The following is a 25,154-nucleotide window of genomic DNA, read 5'->3' on the forward strand; positions in this document are numbered from 1 at the left end:
TATTGAACTTCTCCATCTTCTTAGTTTTCCTCATCTACTTAGTGTCTGCATGGTATTAGTGATTCCTAATTATTTTAATTGTGCTGAAACAATCTACTAGCTCTTGTTAGGACCAAAGGGGATCTGCAAAGGTTATGTTATAAGTAAGAGTCATCTACATTTTGGACGAACGATACAAATAGTCAGAATGCATGTGACAAAGAGTCCATGGTTCATTTTCCAGCAAACTTGTCTTGTGTTTTGCCAGCTGAAGTTCAGAGTAGAGATTGTTCTTTTCGATGAGGTGGGGAAACTTTGAGCTTTTCTTATCTCTTCAGATATACTACTCAGAAATGGCAGCTATACTTAACTACCAACTTGCATTCTTGTTTTTATGTAAACTCTGAACCCTTTATTCAGCTAGGGACACTTTTAAGAGTTTATCTTGCAAGTGGATGTCCTTGGTCCTTCAACGTCTTTCTGAGAACGTCGGGGAATTTTATATTCATGTATTTTGTCCTTAATAAACCCAGAGCTCAGTCTTTCAATGTGCAGCACATTGTATTGATTTAATGATGCCGCACATACATTCAAGGGAATGGAATATGAATCCATAATGATTTATAACCATTTTTGTGACATTTTCAAATTGGCTGCCTTATTTCAGCACATTTTTTCTTGATTAGGTTTATTTTCCAGAGTCTTTCTTACAGCATATCCTATACAGTTGCACATAGAGAAATAAGTCCCACTTTGTTTAATGTGGTTTATTTGGTTAATTTAGCTTATTTGGTTCATTATTAATGTAGGATATTATGATTGTGGTTATTGTGTTTACAATAAAAGAAACATTTCCTTATGCTGCAGCTAACAACATGGAATAACACCTAGAAATGTTCCTGCGATTAATAAAATATGTCTGCCTCTGGAAAAATGATCTTCCTTTAGGCAACAGTAGAATTCTAAAATTTGTTAGTACTACAAGTCTGTTTGCACCTTATCCATGTTTAGGGCTTAAAATGGGAAAATCTAACCTTTTGCAATGCCATCCTCAAAGTGTCCATTCAGAAAATGGCTGCCCTACTTGGGGTGGCCTGTCACTGAACATGCATTTATCAGATTCCCAAGATACTGCAAATTTAGCTGACTCTACTTTGAAGAAATCAGATGTGTAGGGATCAATGGGCTGGCAGCAGGATAGAAGACATGGCTTTACCCCTACATCCAGCAAGTTAACATGTTATGACCCACAGATCTACTTACTCCAAAATAAGCCACCATGAAAATGAACTCAATGGTGTGTGTAAACCAAATCAGCTTCTGCAAGAAGGAAATGTTGGCCTCCAAGTTTCATTCTAGGGGTGTAATACCTCCTGCTCCAGAAAGTGGTAGGAATAATGCTAGTCAAACTAGAGAAAGGATTCCATGTATTGTGCCATACAGCACAATTCTGCTGAAACTCACAGGTGCTTCCCTTATGCTGTTCAGGATTAGCTGCTAAGTGCTAATACAAGGAGAGGCCAGGCCTCAAGTGTGGTACAATGGTAAGCTGGAAAAGCCTGGAGTAATAGTAACAATCTGGTGTCTTCCAAAAGTCTTGGACTTCAACTATCATCCCTATGCAGCCTAGCATTTGGAAGACAGCATTATCCTAATCGGTAGGGGGTTGCCATTCAGAAATGCTTTTCTGTTTGTACTGCCACCTGAAATAGATAGATTTCATTGTCTGTATTGGGATTAAAGAAGCCATCCTGCTGAAGCCAGTTATTGACGCATTATTATATTTAAATCATCATTAGCTCAACTGACATTTTCAAAAGCTGGTGCTCTTTGACTGTGATGCTTGTCCCTTGCAGAACTGCTTTGGAATGATGACTTATGAATTAAAGTTTCACGACATTTTGGTTTAATGCTGACAACAAACAAGGTGATGTTTTTCCCTCCAAAACTTCTATTCATATTGAATTTTTTATTTACACCAACATATAATAAATATAATTTCATTTATATTTTCAGTGGTTCCCAAAGTTGGGTCTAAAGTGATGGGCTTTGGTTTGCTAGTTTGTAAGTTTAGGTGTGTATCACTTTGTCATATTGTTGACATGCATGCTTATTACAAAGCCAGAATTTTAAAAGCATGGTTTGTTGAACTATATTTGTGTACAGGTCTAAGCCATTGTCAGTAAATTTGCATGTAAACACAAAATGAAAAATAAACAGCTACATTCTGGCTTAGCCAATCAGGCCATTAGAGTAAGGTGTGTTTAGGTCTCCTACATTTATAACAAAGAATGAAAAGCAGTAATATAAAAATGAGTTGCAGTTGACTTTTTTGTACAATTATTAAACTTTGACATTGAAGAAATTGCTTTCTGAAAATGTTTTATGGTGAAAAAAAACTTATAAAAGTACCACAAAGAGGTAGGGGTGTGTGTGTGTGTGTGTGTGTGTGTGTTTAACAATAACAGATTGGTGCCCTAAACCAGAAGATGTTGTTTATCATAAAGATATCAGTATCTCTTACCGTGGCCCTTCTGGCTGTGATTGGTGGGAGTTGTAGAGGGATAATATATATTCCAAATAAGTTACTCTGTTTTGCCAGAATTTTAATGGTTAATACATTTTTATTCATTTTAATTTATTTTCATTGGGTGTTCTACATTTTAGTTAATGATGATCACCTTGAACACATGTTTCAGTAGAAATTCAGGTTGTGAGTCAAATGGATATTATATAAAGTGATTTTTAAAATGTGACTCTTTTGATCAGGAGTTGGCCAAGCCTTTCAGCCTCAGGGGCACATCTGGAAGTTAATTTGTATGGTGAGACCCTCTGCCAAAAGCACACCCTTATGCAGAGACTTATTCTCTGATAAAGTTTCTGGACTCCCTCCTTGATGAGATTATGTCTGTGTTGATACAATGACAAATCCATGAGCTTTTTTGTTGGTGTTGGCTAGCTTGGAAGAGAACCCTACTCTATTTTGTCTTCGGCCAGCCATTCCAGTTCAGACAGTGGACAAGCTAAAAGGGTGAAAGCTGACAAGGGTCACTGTCAGCTCTTTGGCAACCTTGAGATCTGGATGAAAAGCACCACTGGTTGGATGTGGCCAAACGTCTCGTTTGCCAATTCCTCTTCTTACTTCTTTTTTCTAGCTCTTTTAACAGTTCTAAAAGTATGACTTTATTTAAAGAACTAGGCAGAACAGAAACCCTCAGTGGAGGAATAGTAATTTTTTACCCACATGTTCTCGGAAAAGAAGCCACAGCAGAGGAGGAGAACAATGGTAGATCACATTGCCATAATTACAAATGAGCCGAGTTTCTTTAGCTGGGTTCCTAGAAACATCTGTTCCTCTTGCTGTGAGTATTCTATAAGGCCTGGGCCAATTACCTGTATCAGTTCTGTTTCTCTGTCTCTTTGGTTTATTATAGCTGACATTTCCTTTCTCTGACGCACAGTTTGCACGTGTCTTGCAATTTTCCTCCCAGCTGTCTTATCTAGATGATTTGAATGCCTGCTTTCTGCATTGAAAATAATCAGTTTTAGCTCCTCTGAGACTTACAAAAAAGGCTGCCTTTGGAAAATGCAGCTAGTGTATGTCTCCTTTTATTTAATCTCATCTTATTGTTGCTTCTATGAAAAGTTTAAAAACAAAAAACAAAGAAAAGGATAAGTATATGTGTGCATAAATGATGGAATATGTTTTGCCTCTCTTTCTTGATGGAACCGGTGAGACTCAGCCTCCTTGGATAAATAACACAGCAAAGTTTTAAACACAGCACCTCCAAGTGGCATCTGTGCTCCCCCCACTAAAGTGGGCTTAAATCTCATGAAATTAGTGTTTTGAAATGAGAGTGTCAAATCGCATGAGATTTCAGCAATCTTGCTCAGTTTTAGATTCTTAAACAAATGTCTCTCTGTTTTTATTTTGCACCCACCCCACAAAAAAAATGAGAAGGATGCCTGAAAAGGTTGCTGACTCCTGGAAGAGAATGAACTTGCTTCTTCCTCTAACTTCCTAAACTCCAGACCTTTCTTGAATAAAAACAAAGACCACCATCGTCACATATATTTTTTTAAAAAGTGCTACATTCATTATTTATATCCCACAAGTAACAAAAGACCTTTTCATGGAGTGAGAGAGAGCAAAAAACTAGGCGTCTGTTGGCTTTCCAGATGTGAGATTCCATTGTGCATTAATGCCAGACTGTAGCGTTCTCTGCTAGCTTTCACCATCAGCAGCTGGAAAGTTTTACTCACTGGTAACTCCCTAAAGACAAAAATTCATAGGGGAAAAAAAAAGTTTGCCGGCTTTGGCAGAAGAAAATGTTCTCACGTGAATGAGTGTGTTGAAACTAGGTGAGGCCTGAGCTGCTCTGGAATCAGAAATATTGTGCTGAGAAGACTGTAAGGGAAATGGAACTAGATTGTATACTATATTAAAATCGGAACTTTATTAAGTTTAAGTGTAACTAGTTGCATAACTTTTAGGTCAGCAGTTAGATAGTATATTATGTGCACTCTTTCTTCTCTTATACCCAAACAGGATTTTTGTTTAAAAGGAAGGTTACCAAGGTAGGACACTTTTATTCTGAACTACTGTTGAGAATCTAGTCTCAGGAGACAGGGGTAGAGGAAGGCGCACAGCCTCTCTTTAGCTTCAGTGTCCAGCTTGGCACTTGTAGCAGACGGAGGCAGACCATTAAAACACTTCTTAAACACAGCCACTGAAAGTTAACTAGGAATGGTGGGGAAAAGTGGGGAGTGGAAGATAAAGGGCTGTTCCTTACTCATTTCACCTAATGGCTGGGCCTGGCTGTCCATACTCCTAGTGCGCCTAAGGTGCCATCTGTAGCCTTGAGCCTAGAAGCCTGTGGTGAATTTTTGGGCAATGTGGTCTGGTGAAGTTGATAGTCCAGCTAGTGTCATACAAACAACTCCACCTACCAAGTCTGTTCTATCCCCTGCTATGTAACCTAGGGTCATTATACAGTTATTGGCTTTAGTTTTCCCCTGTGGGATTGCCTGCAACGTTCCAAATGGATCCACCAATCCAAAAAGGTTGGGACTTGAACACTAAGCTACTATAGTTGTAAAGCATAACTATGTCCAAATATCGCACCAAGCCAAAATCCACAATAGAATCTTTATTTTAGTGGAGTTTTCATAATAGGCTGAAGTTTCTAGTTTTTGCCCAATTGTGGCCTTGTGCTGACAAGGTTCATTTAGCTCAGTGTTTCTCAACCTTAGCAACTTTAAGATATGTGGACTTCAACTCCCAGAATTCTCCAGCCAGCATGCTGGCTGGAGATTTCTGGGAGTTGAAGTCCACACATCTTAAAGTTGCTAAGGTTGAGAAACACTGATTTAGCTGCTCTGAGTCCAACCTGATGATGTTTTGTAGGTCAGTGCCAACTTCAGAAACTGCCACAATTTTTCCCAAATTATTAAAGTTCAGAAAGGCTTAGAAGAAAAGATCAAGCTCATTTTTTTCCCTGGACCATAGTAGGGTCACTGCTTGGATATGCAGTATTTATATTTCTGATCTGAAAGAAGCAAGTAACACTTGGAAATGAAGTGGCTATAACAGTGGCTATTGTAATTGTGGAATGAGAAAAAGTACAGAAATAATTCACTCCTCTGATTGCTGCTTAGAGCAAAAGAACTGGCAATATAGGCAAATGATAAAAATGGATGTGTAAATACCAAATTGTTATGCTGGGCAGTGTAGTTGATGGGAAAATGATTCAGTAGAGAACATGAACTAACAAAATGGGAGGCTGATATTGGCTGGTGAGTGAAATGTTAGAACTGGAAAATATATCAGAGAAGACTTAGAGAAATAACACATATCTCTGAGTTCCTAACTGCCACTCCATTGAGGGACAACAGCTGCATATTTAATGGAAACTGACATTTTATCATCCAAATGTTCAGGTCCTAAATCAGCACCCTTAAAATGGGATTATAGTTATAATGGTATTCACAGGATCCTATTTTTGAGCTAGAAAGGCGGTACCTATACATTTCTTTGGAAATACTTACAGTACATATACTACATTTTTGCTTCTGGATAGGTATGTATGTATTTGTGCACTAAAAATATAAGTTGCTTGTTCAGACCATATAAAAGCCTTATTCATCTGAGCATCTTCCAAGAAGACTGTGCTCAGCAGGGATTCTAGGAATTGTAATTCCATCTTATTTATCTGAGTTATATCCCACTTCTTTATACAGGAGCTCAAGGCAGTATATATAGTGCTCCTTTTCCTATTTTTCTCTAAAACAACAACCCTGTGAAGTAGATTAAGCAGCAGAGAACCACTGGTCCCAAGTTACCCAATGAACTTTCATGGCTAAGAGTGGACTAGAACCTGGGCCTCCAACGCTGGCTCTCGCTTATCTGGAATAAGTGTAGGTTCCTCCATGCTTTTCTATACATGGCTTTTAGAAGTAAAAATTGTTTAGTCCTTTTAAGGTTTGTGAGCTGTACCTGTGGGTTTAAATTTATGATTCTTGACATTTTACAGATGAAGGGTTCATCTGGTACTTACTTAAAATGCCAAAGTAATGCCCAAGTTATAGGCAAAATATTAAAGATGTATTGTTTTGGCAGATGTTTTAGGGATAGACATGAAAATAAAATTCTTCCAAAAACCTTGCCCTGACTAGCAACACAAAGGTGTTTTTCAGTTTCAGGTTTCTGCTAATTATATAATGTGTAATTTTCATTTCTGGTAAAGGAAGAAGCCCTAGTTTCTGCTCCTATTTTACTGGTGTAAAAGGTCATCATGGCCTAATTTATAATGTGGGTAGTGAACCTGTGCTTTGTTCAATGTATTGATAGAGCCCCAAACACCATAATCCATAGAGAGCAGATTACAATTAAAATGTAAAATACACAATCATAACAACAGAGTTAATAGATAAATCATGAAATCCAGAAGTGAAATATTAAAGAGGGTCAAGACAAAGCCTGTTTAAAGAACAGCATAGGAAACATAACCATACCCAATCGCAAACATAATTGTTCCTTCAAATCCTGCAGAAAGTTATCAGAGGGAGCCAGGGATATTTCTTGGGAGAAGACAACGCAACAGTTTTGGGGCTAACACAAGGAGGGCCTCATACAGGCAATCTCTAGGCTTGTTCTCAAGGAACAGAAGGCAAGGCCCAATGGTGCTGTTTTTAAAGCGATGTATGACACACAACACTTTAGATGGAAGGAGAGATTCACTTGATGAAATGCTTCCCGACCGACAACCCTACTGAGAGGAAACAAACACTTATGGGAGGAATGTCAGCCTTCACTCTTCCAGTGGCTTGTCATGTGTAGTGATGCTGGCAAGTAAGCATCCCATTAAGTACCATGTGTTAATGATGGTTAATTTTAGGAAACTATTCCTAGCAGTTAGGGTGGTTAGTTCCCTCCCCCCTATTTCTCTACTACGTGCCCTCCTTCCACTTAATCTACACTAGATGACGCTGATCCATCTGAATTTGTTACGTCACTGATATTGAATACTCACGTGAGCTGTCTCTGGTTCGCCTTCAGCACAGAGTTCCTTACCTAACTCCTTTGGAAGAACATAGACTGTAAATGTCCACAGGCCTCCCAGTGTGACAGCTAATGGTATAGTTTCATAACTAATTTGGAAAAATGTGAAGTGCTGAATCACAGTACTAAAATTATGTGTGTGTGTGTGTGTGGAGCTGAGTGACCGAAGTTTTTTAAGGAGGTAGATAGTGGATTCTTTCAACCCCTAGCAAAATTAGCAGCCAGAATTGGTTTCCAGCTAAACCCATGTGATACGAAATCGATTCCATTCTTCGGCACATGGAAGGGTTTCACCTTTGCCAGAATGTGATGCCAGCTAAATTTGAGACAGAAATGTAGACACATTCATTTTATTTGCAGCAGAACTATTTCCTGGCTGCTTCTGTTTTAAGAATCATCATGTGATGGTTCTTATGCAAGTTATTTGGGCGTTTTTTATTTTACTCTATATGCGAGTGAGGAGCAGTTCGTGGTGGGATTTCTCAGGCGGTCTGGACCAAACTAGTCAGAATGCAGTGATTTTAAAAAAAGGTGGGACGGGGAATCTTCATCTCTTACAGGTAACACGTGACCTTCGGGTCTGTTTTTAAAGTAAGGTAACTCTCCCATCGTGGTTTGCTCAAGTGTAAAACAACCTCTCACAAGGAGGTATAAATGGTTATTAGAGAGAGCATGCGTACCTCACACACACTGCTAAGCCAGGATTTTTTACTCATGGTTGAAACGGACCACAGCAGCTTAAGCACTAATCTCTGGGTTCACCTGGCTTAATGTTATGTGTTGATGCTTTAATTTCACAGTGTGGGTTGCCTATGGTTGTTACAGTATATTCTGCCTTTCCTTTAACAGTTTTAGTTTGTCAATACATACCATATCCGGATGGCACCTACTGACACCCATTTTTTTATTTATATATATATATATATATATATATATATATATATATATATAATTAAAAATGATAGTAATCCTATGAGACAATCAGTCTGCCTTGAGTCAACTCATAGTCATTACACATAGGCCTATGTGGTTTTCCTGAGAACAATATGGAAGTGGTTTGCCATCATGTTCCTCTGGAACATGTTTTTGACTTCCCAACGTAGCCTCCACCTCTGGAGTTTCCTGTTGGTCTCCCATCTAAGTTGTAACTGGGTCTGATCCTGCTTTGCTTTTTGAGGTCAGCCAAGGTCAGCTCAGTGCTGCTACCACCTCTGAGGGCAGTTTCTAAATATTCTAGTCCCCAGGGTAAGAACGCCCAATTTAAGGATGACCCATAGTTAAGAACAGAGCCTATTGTAGCAAAATTGGAGTTAAATACACAATGATTTGAGTTAAATACACAATGGTTCGAGTTCATTACACAATACTATTTATATAGTATTATGCAATAATACTTTCTGGCTTACATACAAATTTGACTTAAGGACAGACCTTGGGAACGGAAGTTGGTTTTAAACTGGGGACTACCTGTACTCTAAATATATTTTGACAAGTTCAAGGTTCTCTGATAAGATTATATTCTCTTCCCCTGGCCCTTCTTCATTTTTATGCAATCTGAAGTAGGGTTTCCCAAATTTTGAGTTGTACCTTCCTTGGGGAGGTGCAGACAGAGTCCAGGGGAGGCGTGAAGAACCTTTTAGTTACTTAATTACAATAAATCCACCTTTCCCAAAGTTTCATTGTATTGTTTTCTTTGTTCATTTTTGGTCTTTGGATTTTTCAGGGAGGTGTGTATATTAAGATTGCACTAAAGGGAGGTGTGATGGCAAAAAGTTTAGGAACCCCTGGTCTAAAGAGACCTCTAATTCATTTGCATATTTAGAGCAGCTTCACCTGATGAATTAGTGCATGCTTTGGGCATTTTGCTGAGAGAATCAAATAACTCTTCCTTTGATCCATCCATCCCTAGAATATTGAAAGATCTGTTTTCTTGTCTTAATTGTTACAGGAAGACTTGGTGTCTTCACTTGCGACCACTATGGACATGTTTGCATAGACTTGCTTTTTAGGAATGATTTCTTTTTCTAAATGCCTCTATTAAAAATCCACACAGCAAGCAAAGGAAGTTGCTTTACATCAGGTCAGATTCTTTCTTCATCTAGCCATGCATTTACCAACTGACAGCCCCTTCCTCATTTTATTTACTTATTTATACAATTTATATAGTCATTTGTGGCTCTGGGCGGCTCACATGATTTAACAACCAACAACAACCAATAAACAAAATGCAAAGGTTTAAAAAAAACAAAACAATAATCCCTTTAAAACCAAATTAAAAACCCCATTAAAACCAAAATGTAAAAGCTATTTAATAGGTAGCATTCCTATTTCATGAAGAATAGGAACGTTCCCACTGAGATATTGCTTGCATTTAGCCATTGTAGTGTTTTCTACATTTACTCTTTTTCCTTTCAAAGTTCTTACCCCAGCAGTTTAAAAAAGAAGCTTAGTTGATAGGCCCACCTTTCCCCTCCAACTCTGTCTGAGCCCTATTTTGGGCTGTGTAATTTGCCTGGTTCTGGAATATGTTGGTAGAGACTGTCCTGATTACCGTAATTGGTCAGTTCTATATCAGTTCTGATATCAGTTCTATATCAGTTCTGATAAAAGTCAGTTCTGGCTTTTCCAGAACTGGGGAAGTGAGAAGAGAGCCTCTTCACATTGAATCAGGGCAAAACAGGAAAGCTGCTTTCCCATCATTTCCCAATCAATGGGATAATTCTGTAACTGCATCCGTTTTTGAAGCTGGCTTGGCTCACAGAGGTCCATTTATCTGGCATAGGTGAAACATTCCAAAATGGTAGAATTTTTGCTGCTCAGAGCAAAGATTCTTCCCATTTCTCAGCTTTTGAACAAAATTGGACAGGTCTTTTTATATTTACTCTTTTAAATTGTTTTTAGTACTTTATATTGATATTTATATATTGCTTTTGCCTTAGCTTTTTGAGACATGGGTTTACAGGTGGTAATAGATATTAAATGTGGCTGGTTATATGCCAGGTTGTTTTTCTTGTTGGTAAACATCCTAAATTACCAAATTTTTCCATTCAAAAACAGAACAAAGCAATAGTAAAGGCAATATCTATAGAGATTGAAGTACTACTGTAGGAGGGGCCAATTTATGGTGCTTCTGTCCAGCTTATTAAAGATTTGCTGCCACCACTCTCTGATCACTATAAAACTGAGGAGAGGAAAGCTGTGGATTTTTGTGTTATTCGCCAGTAATGAACAACTCTTAGCAAATCCTGCCCTATTACTGTTGGGCAGATGTTATTTATTACTTTTGCACCCCTTAGTTTCTCCAGGAAGCTTAAAACAATGCTGTCCCTCTCATTTTTATCTTTTCAACAACCCTGTGGGGTAGACAAATATGGAAAATAATGACAGGTTTAAAGTCACTGTACTTCATGACTGAATTGGGATTTGAACCTAGTCCTAGTCTATCATTTCCAAAGTCAGTGGAATATGGCTATTATTGCATTTTGATTTTTGGATATTGTATCTGAAAGAGACTTGCTTCTCAGGCGTTGGTGAACAGGCTTTGTACTGTGTCTCTCCCAAATGTAGAGATCTCTCAGCTTCCCTTCTTACACATCAGCTATTATTTTATCAGGGTAGGGGTTTCTTTTTATTATTTTATCATGTATGCTAATAATTCTGGGCTTCTTTACAAAGCTTCTTTAACAAGTTGCCAGCTTACTGTTAATTAAACAGAACCACTTATCTCAGTTCTGTTTTGCTTGTGAGTTACTCACATGGTCTGAAACAAAAATGGAAGTCTATTTTTTTTTAAAAAAAATAATCAGGTTCTATTTACAGAATAGTATTGTTACATTCATTTAAAAATCCTCTATATATGACAAAACAGACAATGCTTCTGGATCATCCATCCAGATGATGAGTCATGTGCATTCTTTAGTTGTCTTGCAATTGTCTGCTCACCATGGATAAGCTTTTATGAAACATCTTCCAGCAGCTGTTTTTATTTTGTAATAGGAAAAAAAAATTACAAGCAAGGGAAAGCGTACACTTAAAAATATTGCTAGGGAAAGTGTACACTTAAAAGGAGGATTATATGCCTGTTGTGAAGCATTCCTGTTAGCTGAAAGGTAGAAACAGTGTGTTTAAAATTCTTTCTGGAGATCTGCCAACACTATAGCATGATGGAATGTGTCCCGTCTAGTCTAGTCTGGCACACCAGTGATGGCAGATGAAGTCAGAAAGAGCCTCCAAGACTTCTGCCCTTTTTCCCCCCTGTAATGGGAGGAGAGAAGCTTTTTGATGGTTTCTCTCTACTCTTCCCATCTGATGATTTTATAGAGGCTAAAAATAAGTGTCTGTAAAATATGGTTCCTTGTAGGCATATGCTAACATTCTGAGGGCACCAATTTGGATTGGACCATCTACCCATGCCATGGGTACATTTCAAGCTTATGGAGTTACTATTTTTTAAATATAGCAATCAAACATCTACCACTCAGAACTCTAGAATTTGTTTTGACCTCTACAACATGCTACATCTTTAGAGTTCCCTTTTTTGGGCTGCTACTGTTAAATAGTTGAGTCAAATATTTGTTTGATTGACTGCAACTCAAAGGCTTAGCTCTAGTACTTTTGCAGTGGTGCTCCAAAGTATCAGGTGTCTTTCTCAGTCATCCCAGATGTCACCTGTGGCTGAAGATGCCAGGGTTTGACTCCAGGCGTCTCTGAATGCAGCACACATGCCCTACTATTGAACTACAGTATTGTCTGTTTACCATGGTGCAATTCAAATTAGCTGAAAATACAACTTTGAAGTAACAAAATTCTTCAGACATCCTATTTGTGATTTTTTTGTGCTGAGGCTAGTAACTGTTGCTGAGAATGCAAGTTATCTTCATGTTTCCTATACTTCAGACTGGTGCTTATCCTACTGTAAAACAATATTCTTTGTCTCATGTACTCTTAATATAAGTAATCATTTATTTACCTGGATTATTTTTTGTGATGTGCAGACTCCATTTTTCAAATTTCCATTTACTCCCACTTGAAGTTGATGAAGATTTTAATCCTTGAATACGATAAAGGAGTTCTGTAGCTTATAGTAAATTTGTACGCTGCACTTCAGCTATCACTTGAATAATTTAAAAGAAAGGGTTATGGTGGAATTTTTGTTGTGGAGGAAATCAGAGAAACTTCACTAGAAGAGATCAGCCCAGCACTTAAAATCATTTAGATGGCTTTTGGGATTATCCGGCCTGATACTGGCCTGACATCATATAAAGGGGATAACTGAATTTCAGTTATCCCCTTTATATGATTCTATCCATTTATGGATGTATAACACTTGGACCATGATGTTTTGCTTGGTAGGAGTTGCAAGCCAGCAGGACATTACTTGAAGAACAGAAAGGGAAGACTGTGAGCTGGAGAAGTCTGTTCTCTTTCCAGCCTGCATGACTAATTATGATATCACAGTATTCCAGCACATACAAATGATAGTGATTTCTTTTCTTTACAGCCAACCGTATGTGCAAAAAAAATTCTGTAATTAGGCTTATTAAGGGGGAGTCTTTGGAATTAAATTGGTAACCCATTTAAATTAGGTTGTAAATGTTTTTCAGTGGCTTGGTTGCCTTTGGAAAGTAATGGAAGCTCTTTTCATCCTCTCACTAATTGGTGAGGCCAGAATGATTAAGATAGATATTCGTGTTGTAGTCAAGTTTGTTAGTAAAAGGAATGGTCCTCTCCTGCACTGGCAAGGTGACTGAAGTGCCATATGGTATTTATGAGTTATAGAGGAAAGTGATCTGAAGACTGGGCTATATTCCAGATATTTCGATGCCATGTCAGAATCTTCAAAGCTGGTTATTTCGGATTATAAAGGATAAATTGCAAACGGAAAATAGTTACCTCTGTCCCACTATAGAGAAAAATATGTTCTTTGCCCATAAACATACACATTAAATAAGAATGTTATTTCCACGGTTGGCAACTTGAGCAGTATGTTAATAACGCTGATAACCCTCTCTGTGAGATGTACACTAGGTAAAAGTGAGCTTTAAAGGCGCCTTCCCTTAATCTGGGGAGTGTCTAGATAGAGAATGTGAAAATTAGGAAGGCTATCTTAAAGAGTGGGTTATAATTATATCCAGTGCAAGATTTTATGTAATTATTCTTCATGATTCCTGCAACAGTTACAAGCTGAATTTCAGTTATCCCTTTTATATGATTCTATCCATTTATGGATGTATAATTTCTATGATTACTAGGATTCTTTATGGATCTTGGGTACCCATCTCTGCACTCATGAATCCACCTATAAGGAGAACAGTGTATCAGATGAAGAATAACAAGAGTTCTTAGATACTTTTTGTGGGAATAAGCTACAGGTGGGCAGTTGTTTTCTCTGTATTTCTTTCTCTTTTGCTGCAGTTTGAAACATTAAAATGCACATAGATGGTCACTGAGTTCTCCAGGCTAGTGTGATAGTAATGGATATGTTGGACCCTTGCCTGTGATCAAGAGATGTCAACATCTCAGTCTACAGCATGTCATTTTCAAATTAAGAGGTGTAATAACATATGACTCTTTTCTGCTAGTCTATTTGTCAGTCCTGATGACATGAAAACATGGCTCTAATCTGTATTATTCAAAGAATAATGAATTTAAAACATGACAACATACTTAAAATAGTGTCAGAGAGTTTGTTTCTTGAGATAAACCCAGTGAGGCTGTACTAACCATCTGTGAAGTACTTTTGATAATGGAGCCCCAATTATGTTGGCTGGTTCGCAACAATCAAGTGTTAATTTTTCCTGATTAAATCACAGGTGGTGAATTTTTCCTGCCATTTTAGGAGCCATGACCATTTTCTGCATTGAGTGAGAATTTTAAAATGTCAGTAATCCCTTCAGGGAAAGGCAGGACTTTTTAATATGATGGTTACGTTTCACAAGTTTGATAGGGCAGTTTAAATGAGAGGCAGAGATCAGAATGTACTGCAGAAGCTAAAGAGGAATATAGGGGTATAATTCTACATGTAAACCTCATCATTTTATAATCTAGTTCCAATCTTAAGTATTAATCATCCATAAAGGAGTGTAAATAGAATTTCTTGATCAGCTGCTTTCCCAGGATATATAGGGCTATTAAAACTATGCAAGCATGCCTGCCTTTTGCTTCCATTCACCAGAAGTTTAATAGCAAAGAACCTTGTATGACTGTATTTCATAGCTTTCAAATTGGACCTCTTCCCCTATCTTCTCCTTTGTGTAAAAGAAATCACAGTTGGTTAGTAGGAATATATGATGAGTTTCTTTTTCTTTTACAATATCAGGCTTCTCCCTGGCAGGCTGGTCTGCAACCAATTAACCAGGCACACAGACATCCAAAAACTTATTATTGCAGAAAAACTACAATATGAAAGAATTCCAGCAACTGCTGGGTGTCAAATGTGAATCTTCTGTACAGGCTGCTTTGAAAGTATAGGACAGTCAAAATTCAGCAGTAAATCAGGAAAAAAGAAAAAAACTCTGCAGGAGATGATGATGATGATGATGATGATGATGATGATGATGAAGAAGAAGAAGAAGAAGAAGAAGAAGAAGAAGAAGAAGAAGAAGAAGAAGAAGAAGAAGAAGAAGAAGAAGAGGTGCAGTGACTGATATTTATTTTGGTGACTGTCCTGTTATTTTGGAGACACCTGTGTAGTGAGATCTTAAATTTTTCCACTTCTTTCTCCCACTTGAGCTATGCAACAGGCTGGGTGGCCCTCTCTTTTGGGCAGGAAGCCCAGTTTTCATCTGTCTCTTGTTTTGGTAATGGACAGATCTGATACCAAGATGTTTTCTTTTGACTGTGAGAGAACTAACTCTCACAGACAGGTTGTTCAATGCCATTTCAGATTACGGACTCCTACTTGATACTAGCACCAAAACAGGAGTTGCATTACAAGCCCCCCAAGAAAGAGGTAGTACTAAATTTTCACATTTAGATAATCACCCTAATCACATAACGACTTCAATGTTGTGTTCAGCTACCCACTAATTTAAGTCAGTATTTTTGATAGGAATTAACTGACTTTCTCAGTTCCACTTTATTTATTATTATTCTACTGCTCCTTTATGTGCCAGCTTCTCGTTTTCTTCTGGAAATCTCCCAAAGTAATGACATGTCTCCCCCACCCCATCCCATTTGCTGCCTACACTGGGGGTCAGTGGGTAGAGTTCATTCAGTCTTGCAATCCTGGTGTCCTTTGTAACTTCCATCCCCCTCATCCGGAATGGCCACTCTGGCTGGAAAAAGGGAAAACGTTCTAACACATCTGGAAGTTTTTGGATGGTGAATGCTAGCATAGGTGGTTGTTCAGGGACGTCTATCAACCCTCCCTTTCCCCCTATTATATAAACAACTGAATTTCACTTGCCAATCTAGCAGCACTGTTCTGTTTGACCAGCATTGTGTTAATCCTGTATTTTAAAGTTTACCCATGGAGAAATGTATGACATCAGTGGTTGCTCTGCAAACAATGTTTTCTGAATGATTGTGGTAAAGCTGATTTAAAATGGTCAAAAATTGTGAAATGCAAATGATACTGCTTCCTGGGTTTGAAGGTTTTCTCAATTCATTACTATTAATGGTTTCAAAATCTCTCAGCTCCAGCCCTTAATATACAGAGCAGAGGTGGTTTTTGCATTACATTTCTAGCTCTAGAAAAGCTGTTCCCCTCCTGGTACTTGTCAAACATGTCAAGGCTTACAGCACTTCTGGATACCACGAGACCACTGCTTTAGAGTGAACATTTTGTTATGGAAGGCATTAATTCCAAAGGCAAATTACTGAAATAAATGTGGATAGAATAACACTGACAAGGTTAAAGCTGCAGTTCTAAATACTGGACTTAAATAGGAATTTGTTCTTAATAAACATGCAAGAAGCATTATCAGCAAGACTGACCAACTGATTAGCAGGGAGACCTTCAGAAGTAGTTATTAGCCTGCCCAAAACAGCAATGAGTTTTGAGAACAGTGAAGAGCAAATGAGAAATGTTGTTATGATTCACCCTAGTTTGGTTGTTTTTTACTTAAATAAATGACAAGTATAACTTTCCATGAGCCAGATCAGCATCGACCAAATGTGCAGGGTTGGCACAACCTTTTTACTGTCTCATAGTCCCAATCTAAATGAAGGAATGTGATTTTTGCAAATGGAGAAACATGCTCAGCGGCACCCTCCTTCTATCTAGTCCTTTCTCCATGCTTTTTAAAAACAAAACAACCGTACAAAAGTTAAAAATAGAAAAATATTGTTTGAAGTTGGCATTCCTTCCTTGAATCAGAATGATTACTTAAAAGTTAATTATTAAATTTAGATTTTAATTTTATCATTAGTCAACATAAGGCAGTCTTCTGTACCTTAACACACTCCAGATTTGTGGGGTTTACAACTCCCAGAATTACCAGCCTATTGTCCAGACATCTGGAAGATGCTATGGAAAAGTTGATATATGTATGATCTTTTTGAACTAACCCTGTTTAATTAAACTTGTTTCCCCACCATAGACTTTCCCCCATCATCAATATATATTCCTGACACTAAGATCAGTAATATTCTGAGAAGCAGTTTCTCAACTGAGGACCTGTCATTTAAGGGTGGGACACTGTATTCCTGGAAATAATAGGATAATTTTGTTCTACAAATATTATTCCCATGCTAAACAAACATTGGTTAAACAATATACTTTGCATGTATACTGAGGCAAACTCCAAGTTGCGGCATAGTGTGTAAACTTTTCAGCAAGCAAAATTGCTGGGTTTAGGTCAGATTTATCATGACTAAGCCAGGAGGTCACCCAGCTCTTTTGTGTTTCTTTCCACTTCTGTTTGGAAACCTCCCTGAAGATAACCTATTTTACCTTGAGCAAATGATTTGAGAGTACGCTACTTTTGTTCTAGCATTTCCTAGTTTTGTGTCCACTTCCAAATGGTGGTGTGTTCAATCCTGTAATCTCAGCCATCATAGTTATTGACAATGCTATATTGGAGTTACGGAAATTTGAAATCCAGCATATCTAGAGGTTATCTGTTTGGGAAAGACTACTTCTGGTATACATGTATCTTGTTCCTAGAGGGTTAGGATTATGGTTGGGTAGCCAAGCACAAAAGAGATCAAATTTCAGAATTTTCTTAAAAGAAAACCCGTTCATGCCTTTTTTTTTTTTTTTTTTGGTGGTAGTCAAAATTTTTCTCAAAGTTACCACACTAAATTGTTTGTTGTCTTTTTTGTTCTATTCTTTGAAGTTGTATTAAGTATAAGATTGTTTTATAATTTTATTTTTCAACAATCTACAGCTTTGATACTGTTTTTAATAGAATTCAAAATAGTTTAGTAGTGTCTTTGCTGTTGTACTTTATTATCATGGCTCTCCTTTGTTTTTTGTACTGTCTATTCCTAAACTATACAGTGACTTAGATCTTAATAAATATGTCAGTTGTACAACTCCTCTTCACCCTTGCTGTGGTATTTTGCCATCTGTACAACACTGAAGCTGCAGTCTACATTTATCTGGGAATAAGTTGGTTGAAGTCAGTGGCTTTCTTCTGAATAAACGTGCATGGGATTTCACTGTATGGATTACATGAAGAAACTTCAGAACGCTTATCCCTGAGAGGATATTCAACTGCTCTTGCTGTGATCCTTAGTTCTGCATGATTCATCTCTCTCTCTCTTTCCTCCCACTCTACCCCCTTTTAGCTCTTGTGGGAGGAAGGTCGGTGGTGCCTGGCATTCCATCAGAATGAAATGGTCAATTACTTTAGGAAGTTAGTTAACATGTTTTCACTCATTACATAGCTAGAACTCTGTGTGCATACATAAATAAAATGTGAGCTACCAATTTTCAGTGGGCGATATCTGAAGTGTAAAATATTAACTGGATTAAGAAACCTGTAAGGTCAGGTGAAGGAGAACCCTGGCAATCTTGAATTTTGGCTATCAAAACCTCTTTAAAGTTATGGATAGCCAATTCAACAGGTAGCAAATGTATCCAATATCTGGGGACATTACTAGCTGAAGCCAAGTTATAGAAATGAGACCCAGTGTTGTACATTCGTTAAGCTGTTGGACGAGAACCAGAGGAGCCAGCTCAAGTCCACCATTAGCCACTGGGTAACTTTGGGCCAGTTGCTCTTTCTCAGCTCAGCCTCCCTCATAGGGTTGTTATTATTGGGAAAAATTGGAGGAAGGTTTGGTGTATCCTACCTTGAGCTCCTGGAGAAAAGGTGAGTTACAAATCTAATAAACCAACATCACCAGTGGATCCATATCTTCAAAGCAAGCATCATGTGAAATACAGTCCCAGAAAGGGACAGAGGGATGCCTATGTAGCTCCTTTTCAAGGAATAGCTAATAGCTAGGTTGGCTTTCTCCATTCTGGGTTTCTTCAGCTATGTTGGATTATAGTTTAGATTTTCCCATGGCTGGGCGCACTAAGAGTTGCACAATACATCTTGGAGAGGAATTGGTTATTATTGCCCCCTTATATATAAGTCTTACAAGTGACAGAGGCACTAGCAATTTGTAGTACAGGGTGCATTCCACAAGTTCTTCCCATTTTATTCATTTGACCAAAAACGACTTTATTCCATAACTTCGAAAATATAACCAGGGCAATCACCCTTTTGCAAAATACATTTTTCCCAGCTCTGTGCAGCTTTCTAAATGAAGCTCATAATTCTTTGAGGGTCACTTTGGTCCATTCATTGAGAGCCATCTTCAGATCTTTCAAAGTGGCAAAGTGCCATCTGAGTAAGGGCTTTTTCATTTTCCCAAACAGAGCATAATCAGTGGCTGCCAGGTCTGGTGAGTAGGCCGGGTGCAGAAGCAGCTCCCATCGGAGGTCGGTAATTGTGGTTTGTGTAAGTTGAGCAGTGTGGGCCCTGGCCCTGGCGTGCTGCAAGAGTGTGCAGGAGTGCAACTTTCCAGCATGCTTTTTGACCAAAACTTTCCTTAGCTTATGAGGCTGTCCTCCTTGACAGCCTCCTTGATCCAGGCAACATTTTCTGGCTTAGTGGCCGTGCAAGAAGTGGGGACCTTCCAATGACATCCATCCTTCAATTCGGCAACCCAGTTTCTCACTATACAATTTGATATCTTCTGGTCTCCAAAAACACTCTGCAGACACTAGCAGTTTCTGATGCTTTACCACTTTCCTTCCATGACCAAAAGAGATAATGGATCTCTGATTTTTGGTACTTCTTCCCATTTCTAAAAACCTGGGGTTTTACTACATATGCTCCTCAAAACAGAGAAAAGGATTTTAAATTATATTTAGTATATTACTTGAAAGCCTGAAAGTTTCCAGGAAGCCCCAACAGCACAGCGCAAAGCTGCTGCGCCCAGGAAGCCTCAGCCACGCCAGCCCAGTCTCAGCTGCAATCGCTCTTGCCACCCTGCACTCCAAGGCCCATGCCACCCTGTGCTCTGCCGCCCCAGCTGACCTTAGCCATCTTCTTGCTCCTGATGCTGAAGAGGCATGCCCATCCTGGCCCTTTGTGAGGTAGCTGCTAGCCACGTGAGGCCATCTCCCCCAGGTCTCATGAGGAAACCACTGTGTATGAACTTGGGAAGAAAGCCTCATGCAGCCAGCAGCTGCCTCCCAAGGGGCCAGGATGGGCATGCTTGGTCAGCAGCGGGAGCAAGAAGACAGCAAAGGGCAGCTAGGGCAGCAGGGGTGTGGAGTGCAGTGGCCAAAAGGGCATAGATGGAGGGGAGATAGGTGGGTGGGGGAGTTGAAGCACCCCTGTGGTCATAAGTGTGGGCAGGCTGCCAAGCGCCCAAATTTTGATCACGTGACCATGGGAGCGCTGCAATGGTCATAACTTTGGGGACTGATCGTAATTCCCTTTATTCAGTGCTGTTGTAACATCGAACAGTCGCTGAATGAACAAATTAATCATGGGTTCTTCATTCAAATCTCTATATTTTCTGTAAGTATCAAAAAGAAATGTTTGGGACACACTAACAAGCAACCAATAAGCCAGGATCCTAGGTTCAATATTAACTATAATCTAGTATTCATAAGCAGTGACTTTACATTGTGGTGTCGTCTGTTTTCGTCCTTGGGATGGTTTTACACAAAACTAAAACCAAGCCACATTATGGCTTAATGTTATATGCAAATGAGTTCATTAAATATCCTAGTAATAATGATAGGCGTTTTATTTAATGCACAAGATGAAGTCAATGAAGTCCCTGTCCTCCAAGAACCACTGGTTATTTCTCTGTAGCTGCTGGTACCATACTAGTTTTGCTTTTGTGACCAGATGCCTTCTGAGATGCTATAAACTGGTTTGGGGACTTCATGCTGCAAAATCAAGCACAGAGGGTGTGGGCCCTGCTCTGCTCTAGAGCAATTTTTGCAATCAGACATAAATAGTCTTTTATGCCAGAAGCAGACTCAGAGAAAGGAATGTTTTGTCTGGAAGGCACAGTGTGTGGCTGGACCAAAGGAGATGCTGCTGGAGATTCAAGTTGGTGTACAGCCAACACGTACTTTCTAATGTTGCTCTTTTCCCGCCATTCAGTTCTCGCTATTCCAAAGGCTGAACTTTCCTTTTCTGTATTATTAGAAGACAAAGGGATTGAGTACATGGGAGGCAAAGCCTAATCTAGTTTTTAAAAAGTTTCTCAAATTCATCAGTGATTTTATAGGTAGTGAACTGCTATGTGATATTGGGGTGCATCCTCAGGATGGAGCAACATTCAAATGCTCTCACCTTCTTTATTAGACTTCCTAATTCTCATTTTTTCCACCCTCAGTTCCTTTCCAAGACTTTGTGTCTTTCTACCCCCTCTGTCTAAGGGGATCAGTTTGACTGGTGGAGTCAGCTCAAACAATTAGATCAGTGTTTCTCAGCCTTGGCCATTTGAAGATGCGTGGACTTCAACTCCCAGAATTCCCCAGCCAGTCATGCCCCATGCTGGCTGGGGGATTCTGGGAGTTGAAGTCCACGCATCTTCAAGTGGCCAAGGTTGAAAAACACTGGATCAGATCCTTTTTTCCACCATATTCTTCTGGGAGGTTCAGGCAGTGTAGCCAATCACCATTCACTCCCTCTAGGGCAGGGGTGTACAAGTTTCTTTGGACTATGGATTACATTTCAAAGAAAGTGGTTGGGGCCTGTGATGGAATGGAATTACGAAGGCCAAGCTCAGAGAGACAAACATTTTCTTAGCTCGCCAGAACCGCGTGGGAGGAACAAGAGGATGAGACTGGCACCTCCCTGAGGAATTCACACTGTTGTGGTTGGAAGACTTTGGGAACTGGGGTTTTAGTCTGGGAAGATTCTTGCTAGAGGTTGTAGCTAATAAACGTAGCTGGACTGAATTGGCATTGTCTCTTGGAGTTCCTTGGGCTAGGCCTGACAGGCCTGGACAAAAATTAAGTTTAGTTTCATTTATATTTAATTAAAATTACACCTAGTTAATACAGTATTATTGTTTTCCAATCCATTTAAAGATTTCCTTTCCTGTCATATCAAAAGTAGAATTTTGTAACCATGTTGGAAAGTCTTCAGGGGCCCCATCCAAAGCCTTCAAGAGCTGCCTGTCTGTTCACATTGTAGACTTGACTGTATTGTATAGATTGGATGTTTTGATATTAGGAAAGTTAATTCAGAATTTCAGAGCTGGCAGTCCTGGTTTAAAATGACCTGGACTTCAGCTCCTGATTTTGTGTAAATAGTGGCTTGAGGTGATCCAGACCTTCCTGCGGTGGCATTAAGCTGATACTGGAATTTATTCAGTGCTTTTATCTTTAATGACATTGCAAGCTGGACATTGATGCATTTGTCATTCTCTTAACTCTGTTTAAAAAGGACATGTATCCAGCTAGCTCATGGTTCATTTGAGTCAATCATTTGGATCAGCAATTGCATATATACTTTCTGCTTTTTCCCTGGAATGTGGTAGATTGTTAATTCTCCATCATCACCTTCAATGTTCTCAGTGAATATGACAAGGGAATAGCAGCAGCATTACTCTTACAAGTTACATCTTTTGACATTTAAATGTCCGGTGAATATAGAGATGGTAAAGGAATACTTCTCGAAACATTCTAATTTAATTACCCTTCTCCAGGATGCAAACTTTTTTTTACATCTGCTGTGAAATCCAAGGGTAGCCTTAAAAAGTAACTCCAGGATGCCAACATGTCTAGATTCTGAAATTGAACTTCAGTAGAATATTAATGCAATTTAGGCAGAATGTCTTTGTTTGCTAGGTATCAAAATTCCAAATGAAGAGAATTTCATCTTCAGATTGCTATGTGAGTGATGTCTCTTCGTTCTGTTTCTGTCTCAGGGGTGTTTCCCATTTGTTTTGGTTTTTAAAAGAGTTTCATGGATGTTAAACACTAAAGAGCATTTTCATGGTTAATTTTAACTAAATTCTGATTACCATAGTCTTTCTGTTAGAATGCTGAGATGCCTGTTTTTCATTTAGTTTGTTATTTGGAAATGCAGATTATAAATATCTTCCCAAAGTATAATTTAAGCAGCATATACCATTTAAAATTAAAAAGAAACAATGCATATTATTTTAAACATAACAACATTTTTAAGATTTATTCCCCTGGACAGTTGGTGGTAATAGCGCGGGAGGGTAAGGGGAGAGAGGAAATCCAGCTGAGAAGGCTTTTGGGGTGGTTTTTTCCTGCTTTCTCCTGCAGAGATCCTTCTCCCAGGGCAGTTGCTGATAATGCCTGGGGTTGGAGTGGGACAGAAGAGGATTTATCGGCTTAATTTAATTTAATTTAAACAGATTAATTTAGAATTTACAGGATAGGACAATTTAAGATTAGAATATTGCTGATGGGGAGGGTAATTAGTCCTCTTTTCTAGCATTAAAATATGCCTATACAGGTAGTCCTCACTTAATTACAACAATTGGGACCGGAATTTAGGTCGCTAAGTGATGTCATTAAGCGAATCATCACATGACTGGACCTGATTTTACAACTTTTTGCAGTGATTATTAAGCGAATCACTATGGTTGTTAAGTGAATCACATGGTTGTGAAGTGAATTATGTGGTTGTTAAGTGAATCACATGATTTCCCCATTGATTTTGCTTGCCAGAAGCTGGCTGGGAAGGTCGCAGAGGTATCAGTGTTTACTACTGTCTTCTTGTGAATTTGGGAGTCTTGGTGAGAAAGGGAGAGATTATGGACAGATCTCAAGGCTTGATTCTGTTGTCATGTACAAGGTATATTTGATTATTTTTGCTGGTTCATTCTGTGCCGCACACCATGCACCTCTTTTTCAACTCCCTATTGCAAATTTGTGAGCTTTCATAAGTGCACTTAATTTTCTTATGAAATGCTTCTTCCTTATTGCACTTTATTTTTATTTGTGAAGCCACCCTCCCAGAAGAAGGCAGTATTTCAATTTCAGTTTATTTTTTATTGATTAGTCAAATAACCATGTCCAATCATAATGTGTCATCAGGATAGTAGAATAGGGCAAAATTAGTACAGGGCATCAGAATATATAAAAAATGTTCAATAAAATAATCAGATTAGATCATCCCCTTGTCAATTGATTCCAATGTGATCTAGGTAGGAAGCCCTCAGTTGAATGGCTTTAGCTATAAACTTGACAGCCTTTTTGACTGCCCAGTATATTTGTACCTTGAAGGAGGTGAGAGAAAGAGATTATAGACAGATCTCAAGGCTTGATTCTGTTGTCATGCACAAGGTATATTTGATTATTTTTGCTGGTTCATTCTGTGCCACACACCCTTTCATAAGTGCACTTAGTTTTCTCACAAAATGCTTCTTCCTGATTGCACTTTATTTTTATTTGTGAAGCCACCTTCCGGAAGAAAGCAGTGGCAAATCAGTTCTGTATTGTTACCAAGAAAACTACACGGATATATTCATTGTACCAGGAGATGAGCTGGACTTTACTCTTAAGGGTGTTCTAGAGAGTAAGCTACATAAATGATAGTCCAATGCGCTGAGAAGCTGATAAATCCTCTTTCCATTTACCAAAAGCAACATGGGGCACAGCTAATTTAGAGGAGAGAAGAAATCTTTAGACAGTAGCTACTTTGGGATAAATATGCACAAATTACAGTGATTTCGTTATCAACATAGAAAATGTGGCATTTTGCTACTGTAGACTATCTTAATGGTTGTTTATGAGTGTATGTGCTATCATTTGTGCTTTGTTTTCAGCGTAAAGTAAGCTACCCTAGGTTATTGTTATAAGTGTGTTTTCTGTATGGAACACTCAGTCCAGAAAATAGTGGAAAAGCATGTTTTTTCCCTACAGCTGAAGATGGAAATGTCTATCCTCCCATGCTTAGAGAATGTAAGCCTTGCAGTACTGTGTGTCTGTAAAATATGTGGTGCTTTGACAACAAATCATGTAGGACTGTGCATCCCTTAGTTGGGTGACATATGCTTATTCATTCTTTCTTTCTTTTTTTTCATTTTCCTCAGAGCCTTTTGGCAGTGTTGAAAATTGCTTCATGATATTGCCACTAAAATAATTATTTTAGCATTTGTCACAGGATTTTCCTGAGTTTCTTTGGCAATATTTGCAAATATAATATTTATATTTTAGCTTTCA

At 38.6% G+C, this 25,154-nt stretch overlaps 1 protein-coding gene across 3 annotated transcripts in view; it reads left to right on the forward strand.

Moving 5' to 3' along the window:
• Window positions 1-25,154, forward strand: part of CREB3L2 (cAMP responsive element binding protein 3 like 2) — a 64,461-nt gene that overhangs the window by 9,298 nt on the left and 30,009 nt on the right. The window lies entirely within an intron of this gene.

This window comes from Python bivittatus, unplaced genomic scaffold (genome assembly GCF_059951505.1).
Source record: "Python bivittatus isolate LINGU-HERP-01145 unplaced genomic scaffold, Pbiv_v1 ctg000330_np1212, whole genome shotgun sequence".
Lineage (NCBI taxonomy): Eukaryota > Metazoa > Chordata > Lepidosauria > Squamata > Pythonidae > Python > Python bivittatus.